A 10384-nucleotide genomic window follows, 5' to 3' on the forward strand; every position below is an offset into this window, starting at 1 on the left:
ATGACATAGGCACTGATTCTACCTGGATTGCGGTATATTAGTGTGACATTTTGTTTGTGTTGCTTAATAAATGTCTGTATTATGTAATTTTTGTTGATGTGATAAGATTTGAGTGATTTGTGGTGAGCGGGACTATAAGTGTCTTACACATTAACAAATCGTTAGTTTTAATAATTGTTATATTTGTTACCAGTAACATGTGGGTACACATGATTACTGGTGTATATGATTAATGTGATTATTGTTTGCACTTGGCACTTTAAGTAATGTCAGCAGGTGCACAGCTGGGGATAAGTATAAACAAGCACGGATATTGACAGCTACGTTTAACTTCAGTGTATGATATGCTACAACATTGATGTGCTGACTGCACGTCTCCCTTCACGTTGGCATAGCTATCCCGATCTGTGTTACATGTATTTGTTTAATTTTAGGAATCTCTAATGGAATGGGTAGCTATGTAGACAGGTAACCTGCCGAGCTATGGAGTGCGGGTAGCAGCCATGCATTCGGTCCTGGGGCAGACCTGAACAAGCTCCCGGCCATTGCTAATATATAGTGATACTGTGTAGGTGAGAAGGAGCTTCTAAGAAATACTGTATAGGACTGTGGTATTTCGCAGCATGATCCGGTGGATAACCATGGTAACAGCTTTGGTAAAGTATGCACCCAGATGCTGCTATGGCGCGTCACAGGAAGTGAGGTGTATTGGGTGATCCGCATGCTTCTGCAATTCGGCTCCAAGTGGAACGCATACCACTTCCTTTAGTAGCAGGACACAGAGTAATCTTGGTCTGAGACATTGCACATGCGCAGTTCGGTGGAACGCACGCCGCTGTGTTTGGATTGGTGGGTCAGCGCGGCTGTTGGTAGCAAATTTTAGATTTATGCTTATATAAGTGTGGTGCTTGTTGGACTTTCTTTAGCTGGCTCCTGTTAGTGGAAGGTGAATGTGACGTGATCCTGGGGTCTTGAACGGTCATCTACTGACCGAGGTCGACGAACTGATAAGTGACCATTATTCCTTTCCATTTATTATTGAAGTCTCCTGTAGCATTGTTGTTGTTACAGTGGAATCATTGAAAGCTGGACGTTTTTTATTGAGCCTTTATCACTTTAAAAACGTTTCTACAGTGCCCAACCTGGGTGAAAATAAAAGTATATTGTCTGTATAATTGTGAGTGCCCTTTCTAAAAAAAATCTATATATATATATAGCTTTGTATACTTTTTGTATATTTTTCAGTATATATCTTTTTTTGTCTGCATTGGAGAGCTATAGAAACCTCATAATACAATATAATATATTACTATTATCACCTTCCTTTCTGTCTTCTATTCTGAGAGATATTGTGATTAAGCATCTTCTATAATAATATTTAGTATACATAATGCTACTCCATACTATTTTTTTATTGGACTTAACAATTATTTCCAGAGATAGAACACTCACTATACGTTATTTATGTTACTAAGGTGTATGTCTATTATATTATGTATGTAGATTTATTGTTGTGTTTTATTATACTATGTATCTATGTATGTATTTTTTGTTGTGCATTATTAATAGCCCATGTCTTGCAGGTCTCCGTGGACGCATTATCACTACTTTGATACTGATATGTAGACTGGCTTGCCTTCCACGTCATAGTAGGTGTTGGAACGCACAACATTTCTGGCCTTCGTCCCGGTGGAATGCATTGTGCTTCCGGTCCCCGGCTGAGTGGAGCGCCAGTGGAACACATTGCAGTTCCGGTCCCCGGCTGGGTGGAGCGCATAACGCTTCTGCTTTTGCTATTAGATGTGCTGGATGTAGTGGTTTTGAGGGCGCCAGCCGCTCCTTGGAGGTAGTGGTTCGCGCCCCCCTGATGTTACTGTAATTGTTACCTTTATCCTCTCCCGCTTCACTGTTTAATTGGTTGGTTTGAAGGTTATTTTGAGTGAACATCCCAGCACTATAAATATTGTGATTAGTGGTTTACCCATTGAGCTGTCAGCATGGTGTGTTTTGGTGATGACTGAGTCCTATTGGAGAAAGAGCGCTATATAAATAAAATTATTATTATTATTATTATTATTATTATTATATGCTTCAGTATGTGCACTATACCCTCATTTGATTTTACTGCTGGAGTCATTTTTTTAGGTTGTTCTATAAAGAGTGTGTTTTCCTTTTCATAATATCACCAATTTGGATTGTTGCCTATGATGGAAGGAGTAATAGTTAACTTCTACACCAGTAAGTGACTAACTGCAGTTTGACTATTGCTTAATTGTATCTGAGTGCTTTTTGGTTGTGTAATTATATATATATTAATATATATATATATAATACAATACAGTGTATACTTTGGCCTTTATAGCTTTGATGCTGACAGCCCCATTGTTGTACTTTATATATGATGCCATTATTAATGTGACCGTGAGTGTTGTATTTTTACATACATTCGCACTTTGGTGCAGAGTTCACGTATGGTGACCCTTTTATATTCATATATGGTTTTTCACTGGCAATAGTGGGAGAGATACTGGCTGGTAATTATGTTGTTAATTACTCATTCCTTATGGCGCCCCTGGGGACCTGGGAGGCATGGTCTAAGTTGTATTATATGTATTTTTCTTTTCTTTTTTTTAGATATTTACATTATGAATTTACTTTTTTGAAACTACTATGTATCATCTTCTATATTGTGGATATTGACGTTACGCCAGTCTTGAGAAAAATTCCTTTTGGGGATAGAAACGTTGACACTAATGGCAGTATAAGAACCATGTGACTACAATGAACTTTTAAAATGGATAAAGTCTATTAGTAAGTGTCCCTTTCCACATTAGTGGAAACATATATATATATATATATATATATACTGAAAAAGAGTGAAGGCGCACTCAATGAGCAAGTATAACAAGTAATTTAATACAATAATAAAGGCTCACATACATCTCAGTTTAGAACAGCAGGCTCACGAACAGATCCCTAGTGCCTCCGGATAGCAGCTGGTGAATCGTTCCTTGTAGCTCTTTCAGCAAACAGTCTCTTTGGCGTATATACCAACTGTGAGGCGGCACTCACGGCGATGAAATAAGACAGGAGCCTTGGGGAACTGTCAACGTTTCAATGTACAAACACATACATTTTCATGTATATGTGTTTGTACATTGAAACGTTGACAGTTCCCCAAGGCTCCTGTCTTATTTTATCGCCGTGAGTGCCGCCTCACAGTTGGTATTTACATGGGGAAAGGAAATGTCTTTTCTTCACTTGGAAGGCACCGGCAGTTCTTACTTATATTGATGAAGTGGAGTGCCGCCTGACATGCTGCTTTAGATATATATATATATATATATATATATATATATGGACAAAAACAAAAGTTCTCTTGGGGAGCTTTACCACCACAGATATACTTATATAATTATAAAATCATTTATTAAAAAACATGTATACTTTTATAACATGAATCACAAGATCACATATGTCATATGAGCAATACATTCATTTCTGATTGTCTGTTATACATGATGTTTTCAATCATTAGATGAAATACTTATTCCTCAGCATGAGAAAGTATGAATGATCAGTTCACTGTTTTTACGGAAAACGCACAATCGTTGAAACCCAACGCGTTTCGTCCCTTAGGACTTCATCAGGGGTGCAAATCAAAGAATGGGTTCACCAAAGGGAATACAAACAGAGCATGAATTCACTGAGAGTGTATTCCTGTGGAAACTTAACAAACCATCAAATTATGGGTGTTGGCTGAAGTACATCAATAGTACATCCATGTATTTCCAGAAACTTCTATTTAGATTTCACAAACTGGCAATTCGGATGAGATCAGGAGATATTATCCGATCAGACCCTGGCGTGTTGTCTCAAGGTCCACCTCACAGCTAGCTGTGAGGTGGACCTTGAGACAACACGCCAGGGTCTGATCGGTTAATATCTCCTGATCTCATCCGAATTGCCAGTTTGTGAAATCTAAATAGAAGTTTCTGGAAATACATGGATGTACTATTGATGTACTTCAGCCAACACCCATAATTTGATGGTTTGTTAAGTTTCCACAGGAATACACTCTCAGTGAATTCATGCTCTGTTTGTATTCCCTTTGGTGAACCCATTCTTTGATTTGCACCCCTGATGAAGTCCTAAGGGACGAAACGCGTTGGGTTTCAACGATTGTGCGTTTTCCGTAAAAACAGTGAACTGATCATTCATACTTTCTCATGCTGAGGAATAAGTATTTCATCTAATGATTGAAAACATCATGTATAACAGACAATCAGAAATGAATGTATTGCTCATATGACATATGTGATCTTGTGATTCATGTTATAAAAGTATACATGTTTTTTAATAAATGATTTTATAATTATATAAGTATATCTGTGGTGGTAAAGCTCCCCAAGAGAACTTTTGTTTTTGTCCATTCTATGTGCAGTACTCCTTCTGACAGGGGGTACCTCTCAGTGGTTTGAGCTATTAGACTATAGCGCAATTAAGGGGTCTTAAGGTTTTCTGTTTTATATATATATATATATATATATATATATCATTTGGTTGGTGACTGGCACTCAAAGAAACAATCCAGCTTGCCTGAGTGCCATCTGAAGAAATACTAAAAGTGGGGGAAACAGCGGCACTCACAGGTCTTGTATAGGTAAAGTAGATATTTATCCCATCAGGTCTCAGGTCTACCTGAGACCTGATGGGTTAAATATCTACTTTACCTATACAAGACCTGTGAGTGCCGCTGCTTCCCCCCCTTGTTTATATATATATATATATATATATATATATATATATATATATATATAACACACAGGGGGGTGGGGGATATAGCGACCAATGGTGTCTTAGAGAGATTCAGTAGAAATAAATAGATAAAAATATATAATATATAATATAATTTGTGATAAAAGAATAATCAGAAGGGGTGGATCTATAAAAAATTTATTAACAAATACAATTTTAAGCAAAACTCTTTAAAAAATGGGATAAAAACGGTATACACAATACAATATAATACCAGTTAAAAAAAATAAAAAGATTTTTGCTTAACTTGGTATGAGGTCACTGCCAGGTTGTCCAACGCGTTTCGTCATTCAGACTTCATCAATATGAACCCCTTGATGAAGTCTGAATGACGAAACGCGTTGGACAACCTGGCAGTGACCTCATACCAAGTTAAGCAAAAATCTTTTTATATTTTTTAACTGGTATTATATTGTATTGTGTATACTGTTTTTATCCCATTTTTTAAAGAGTTTTGCTGCTCAAATTTTATCTTAGTTGTTAATTCAATTTTTATGTCTTAAAATTGTATTTGTTAATACATTTTTTATAGATCCACCCCTTCTGATTATTTTTTTATCACAAATTATATTATATATTATATATTTTTATCTATTTATTTCTACTGAATCTCTCTAAGACACCATTGGTCGCTATATCCCCCACCCCCCTGTGTGTTATTAATTTCGTGCTACAGGGAACCACCATCCCTGTTTTATGGGGCCAGCTGACGCCCTGCATGAGCCTCTAGGGAGTGTCATTTATTTTTGTTTTTAGGTATATGCATACCTTTGATTCCTAAATTGTTTTTGTTGTACACAAGTGGCACAATATTCTCTCTTTTCTTTAATATATATATATATATATATATATATATATATATATATATACACCTACAAGAAAGATCTGATAAAATTAAAATGCAACAAGCACCTTTCAGTAAAGGACGATTACGAATCTAACAGAGTATACCGTTGGATCTCAGGTGGTGAACCAGGCAACCATCGACCATATAATCACAGGGCCAAACACACATGGCGGAAGCGCTGAGAAATGTACAGCAAGGACTCTATTACATCCAACAGTGACAATGAATTTGCTCTGGCAGACTCAGACGGACCTCTGGACACTCCTGCAGTCCCTTTGGGGACCTCTCCTGCTAACGCAGGAGGATTAAAAACCAGAGGACGCCCACCCACAGGGGCAAACAAAACATCAGGATCAAAAGGCACTTCCTCCAGAAGGAAAACTTGATTTACAATTTGTCTGATATTCCACTGTCTGACATAGAGATGAAGGCTCTCAATAATGGTTTATCCTTTGTACCAACCAACAGATTTAACAACCTCACCTGGCAAATAGAACTACATAAGTTCTCGCACAAGTTGCACATGCAGGAACTTTTTCAAAATCATGTTCCAGTCACAGACAATGAACCCCATCGAGATTTTATCAGGTCTAGAACCAAGTCTACTTTCGACCCGCAGTCACACAACTCTTCCATTAAATTGTTCACACGACTGGTAGACCAAGCAGTTATTAAATACACAGCGGCATCTCCAACAACAAATCACAACCTATCCAAGTCAGAATATAGAGCACTACAACAACTTGGAGCGCGCCGTGACATAGTCATCTACCCCGCCGATAAGGGGGATGGAACAGTAGTGTTAAATCTTAAGGACTACCTATCTGAGATTATGGGTCAATTGTCAGACGTGGACACGTATGAAACACTTCCTTCGGATCCGTCTGTGGAATACAAGAAAGAACTTGACATGATTCTAGATCAAGCCTCTAGGTCTGAGCTTATTTCATCTAAGTTATGCCGGGCCCTTAAACAAGATTTTCCTGTTGCACCCCTTTTTTTCACAGTTCCCAAAATTCATAAGAATTCGTCTAAGCCTCCCGGTAGGCCCATCATATCAGCCAATAAATCGTTATATCAATCAGTTTCTATGCTTTTGGACAGTATCCTTCAGCCACTGGTTTTGGCACAACCTAACTTCATTAAAGACACTACAGCTTTTTTGAACAATTTAATGCTAATAGGCACATTGCCTGACAACACACTGATTTGCAATATAGACATATGTAGTCTTTATACCAGCATTCCGCATGAACTTGGGTTGGAAGCTTTTTTACTTAAGGAGAAGATGGAGACACTCAATTTGGATCTTTTTCTTGACTTACTTATGCTTACACTCACAAGGAATTACTTCCTATTTGACGGTAAGTTTTACCACCAGAGAAGTGGCTGTGCAATGGGGAGCAATGTCTCTCCATCATTTGCCAATATATTTATCCTGCAGGAAGAGCAGGTTATGTTCTTTTCGGATGTGGAGTTCAGCCGACATATTATTTATTATTCCCGGTACATAGATGACGTCTTTTCACTCTGGACAGGAGGTCAGTCTGCATTTGATCAGTTGGTAACCACAATCAACAACCGATCATCTCCTATTAAAATCACTGCTTTGAGCAGTAATGAGACGCTGAATTATCTTGATGTCCAAGTCACCATCTTGAATGGGAACATCAGAACAGAGGTGTATCACAAACCGACTGACAAAAATACGTTGCTACGGTCTAACAGTCATCACCCTCGAACACTGAAGCAGGGTCTCCCCAAGTCGCAAATGATGAGGACTGCGAGAATTACAAGTAATGTCAATTGCCCTGACAAGGCTTTGAATCAAACAGTGGACCGGTTTGCTGCCAGGGGCTATGATTTAAATACAGTCCTGGATGTCAAGAAAGAGGTACTTGCCATACCCAGGGATAATCTATTAAAGAACGCGAACAAGGACGTTAAACCTGTCATTCCCTTTATCAGCAAATTCAATACTACCAGCCCAGTGTTACCTAGGGCATTGAATGCTATGTGGCCGATTATTACGTCGGATAGGAATCTGACGATGTTCAAAGTAAGAGACCCATGATATGTTATTCTAGGGGCAGAAATATAAAGGATATGGTTGTCCACATGGACATTATAGGTTTCAGTGAGCAGGTACATCAGGTCAATACAGCTTCACCGTTCTTAAGTAAACCAGGATGTTATAGATCCCTTGGATGTAAGACCTGCACTGACATGTATACTGGTCCCACGTTCACATCTAGCTCCACGGGAAAGAACTTCAGAATCCAGCATGTCCTTACCTACACTACCACTCACATTGTTTATTTGATTACATGCCTGTGCAACATTCAGTATGTTGGCAAAACCATTCGCACAGTCAGAGAATGATTGACTATGCATAGATCTTCAATAAAGGCAGCTCTCTCAGGTAAACTGTCTGACCAACCAGTGGCGAGACATTATGCGACTATGAAACACTCTGTCAACGATTTGAAGTTCCAGCTGATCGACCATGTCCCTAGTACATTAAGAGGTGGTGATCGAGCAGGAAGATTACTACAATCTGAAGCTAAATGGATTTTTCTCCTAGATTCTATGAGTCCCAAAGGCCTCAATGAGAAGTTTCCATGGAATATCTTTTAATCTTTTAGATATACTGTACCTTTATAACAGAATTTGTTTCAAGTTCACATTTAGGGCCAGAGGAGTTATGTACTTTATGATTAGAGTTCAATGTATCATATATTTGTAGACATCATTTATTTGCTGTGAAATTATTATGGGACCGTAGGCACTTACTGTCCAATTCGTTTAAGTTAAGGTCCTCTTATTCCTTGGGTTTGTGTATATCTACTGGCCCCTAAAAGTTAACAAGTTATGTACCTTGCCTCCAGTATCTATATATACACTGCTCAAAAAAATAAAGGGAACACTAAAATAACACATCCTAGATCTGAATGAATGAAATATTCTTATTAAATACTTTGTTCTTTACATAGTTGAATGTGCTGACAACAAAATCACACAAAAATTATCAATGTAAATCAAATTTATTAACTCATGGAGGTCTAGATTTGGAGTCACCCTCAAAATTAAAGTGGAAAAACACACTACAGGCTGATCCAACTTTGATGTAATGTCCTTAAAACAAGTTAAAATGAGGCTCAGTAGTATGTGTGGCCTCCACGTGCCTGTATGACCTCCCTACAATGCCTGGGCATGCTCCTGATGAGGTGGCGGATGGTCTCCTGAGGGATCTCCTCCCAGACCTGGACTAAAGCATCTGCCAACTCCTGGACAGTCTGTGGTGCAACGTAGCATTGGTGGATGGAGCGAGACGTGATGTCCCAGATGTGCTCAATTGGATTCAGGTCTGGGGAATGGGTGGGCCAGTCCATAGCATCAATGCCTTCGTCTTGCAGGAACTGCTGACACAATCCAGCCACATGAGGTCTAGCATTGTCTTGCATAAGGAGGAACCCAGGGCCAACCGCACCAGCATATGGTCTCACAAGGGGTCTGAGGAACTCATCTCGGTACCTAATGGCAGTCAGGCTACCTCTGGTGAGCACATGGATGGCTGTGCGGCCCCCCAAAGAAATTCCACCCCACACCATTACTGACCCACTGCCAAACCGGTCATGCTGGAGGATGTTGCAGGCAGCAGAACGTTCTCCTTGGCATCTCCAGACTCTGTCATGTCTGTCACATGTGCTCAGTGAGAACCTGTTTCATCTGTGAAGAGCACAGGGCGCCAGTGGCGAATTTGACAATCTTGGTGTTCTCTGGCAAATGCCAAACATCCTGCACGGTGTTGGGCTGTAAGCACAACCCCCACCTGTGGATGTCGAGCCCTCATACCACCCTCATGGAGTCTGTTTCTGATCGTTTGAGTAGACACATGCACATTTGTGGCTTGCTGGAGGTCATTTTGCAGAGCTCTGGCAGTGCTCCTCCTGTTCCTCCTTGCACAAAGGCGGAGGTAGCGGTCCTGCTGCTGGGTTGTTGCCCTCCTACGGCCTCCTCCACATCTCCTGATGTACTGGCCTGTCTCCTGGTAGCGCCTCCATGCTCTGGACACTATGCTGACAGACACAGCAAACCTTCTTGCCACAGCTCGCATTGATGTGCCATCCTGGATGAGCTGCACTACCTGAGCCACTTGTGTGGGTTGTAGGGAGGTCATACAGGCACGTGGAGGCCACACATACTACTGAGCCTCATTTTGACTATTTTTAAGGACATTACATCAAAGTTGGATCAGCTTGTAGTGTGTTTTTCCACTTTAATTTTGAGGGTGACTCCAAATCCTGACCTCCATGGGTTAATAAATTTGATTTCCATTGATAATTTTTGTGTGATTTTGTTGTCAGCACATTCAACTATGTAAAGAACAAAGTATTTAATAAGAATATTTAATTCATTCAGATCTAGGATGTGTTATTTTAGTGTTCCCTTTATTCTTTTGAGCAGTGTATAATGCTGGTGTCCTGGCGTATGCCATAAATGTTTTGGACGTCTGCACAATGCATTTATATTTATGAGTACTGGATAGTTTCATATATTTATTTTCATGTTATTATGTGGTGCCTATACATTACTATACGTGGACATCTTCTAGTTATAGTCAGCGATATTGCTTTGTTACTATGTATTCTTCACTGCACAGTATTGACATTTGTATGGATATCATTGTGTCTATTATTATGTTCACTTGCAGCGTGC

The sequence above is a fragment of the Pseudophryne corroboree genome, chromosome 5, assembly GCF_028390025.1.
Source record: "Pseudophryne corroboree isolate aPseCor3 chromosome 5, aPseCor3.hap2, whole genome shotgun sequence".
NCBI classification, from domain to species: Eukaryota; Metazoa; Chordata; class Amphibia; order Anura; family Myobatrachidae; genus Pseudophryne; species Pseudophryne corroboree.